Source organism: Mandrillus leucophaeus, unplaced genomic scaffold, assembly GCF_000951045.1.
Source record: "Mandrillus leucophaeus isolate KB7577 unplaced genomic scaffold, Mleu.le_1.0 Scaffold410, whole genome shotgun sequence".
Lineage (NCBI taxonomy): Eukaryota > Metazoa > Chordata > Mammalia > Primates > Cercopithecidae > Mandrillus > Mandrillus leucophaeus.
The window spans coordinates 710,068-711,770 of NW_012104366.1; positions in this window are offsets into that span (position 1 = coordinate 710,068).

Consider the following 1,703-nt stretch of genomic DNA (forward strand, 5'->3'; position numbering starts at 1 on the left):
AGCGAGACTCCGTCTCAAAAAAAAAAAAAAGCTATGGCCCCAATATGGCAAAGGGACACAAATACAAAATTGAATCCACCAATATATAATTAATACAATATGACTAAATGGGATTTTTCCTAGAAATAATAAAATTAGCTTTTCACTCAAAAATCAATCATTACATTGTTTCTTATGTAAAATAATAATAATAATAATTTTTTTTTGAGATGGAGTCTCGCTCTGTCGCCCAGGCTGGAGTGCAGTGGCACAATCTCAGCTCACTGCAAATTCCGCCTCCCAGGTTCAGGCGATTCCCCTGCCTCAGCCTCCTGAATAGCTGGGATTACAGGCATGCACCACCACGCCTGGCTAATTTTTTGTATTTTTAGTAGAGATGGGGTTTCACTGTATTAGCCAGGATGGTCTCGACCTCCTGACCTCGTGATCCACCCGCCTTGGCCTCCCAACGTGCTGGGATTGCAGGCGTGAACCACAGCGCCCGGCCAATAATTATTATGGTGTATAGTTGGCCAAGAATCTTTACCATCTTTATATTGACTTAAACATCTCAGAATTTAGAAACAGAATTGCCTGGAAAAGAATATCATAAGGAAGATAAAAAGTCTAAAATAAGAGATTTGTGTGCTGTAAGGTTTAAAATCTCATCCCACGTGGGCCCATTATTGAAGCTTTATTAGTGTCTTTTGGAGGTGTCATAATTCACTGATTCTTTGCAATCTTTGTGTCCTTGCATTGTTGTCTGAGCATTTAAGAAGACCGCCCCTGGCTGGGCATGGTGACTCACGCCTGTAATCCCAGCACTTTGGGAGGCCGAGGCAGGCAGATCACGAGGTCAGGAGATCAAGACCATCCTGGCTAACACGGTGAAACCCCTTCTCTACCAAAAATACAAAAAATTAGCCGGGCATGGTGGCGGGCGCCTGTAGTCCCAGCTACTCAGGAGTCTGAGGCAGGAGAATGGCATGTACCTGGGAGGCGGAGCTTGCAGTGAGCCGAGATTGCGCCACTGCACTCAAGCCTGGGCGACAGAGCGAGAGTCCCTATCACAAAAAAAAGAAGAAGACCGCCCCCTCTTCTGGCTTATGAAGGTGTTCTTTGGCAGGAATAGACCTTCACTATTTAGCCTGTGATTCTGGAAGGGCCAGCTCCCAGATAAGCTGGAGTGACCCCAGATAGGCAGAGCTTGTCGTGATTTCTCTAGTTGACTGGGCTACTGCCTTTGCTCTGATACTGGATAGAGCTGCTGGCTGGGTACTGTGAGGGCTTTTGGTCAGGTTAGTCACAGGATATATTCCCTAGCCAAGCAATTCTGATATTTGGGATCTGCAGTTAGGGAAGGCTGCGGGCTGGGATTGGAAGTTAGGTGGAGTCATTGCTTGGGACAAGTGGGATCAGAAGCTATGCTCCTTAGAATTGCACAATTGAGGCTGGGTGCAGTCTATAATCCCAGCACTTTGGGAGGCCGAGGCAGGTGGGTCACGAGGTCAGTAGTTCGAGACCAGTGTGACCAACATGGAGAAACTCTGTCTCTACTAAAAATACAAAAATTAGCTGGGCGTGTTGGTAGGTACCTGTAATCCCAGCTACTCGGGAGGCTGGGGCAGGAGAATCGCTTGAACCTGGGAGGCAGAGGTTGCAGTGAGCTGAGACCGTGCCATTGCACTCCAGCCTGGGCAACAACAGTGAAACTACATCTCCAA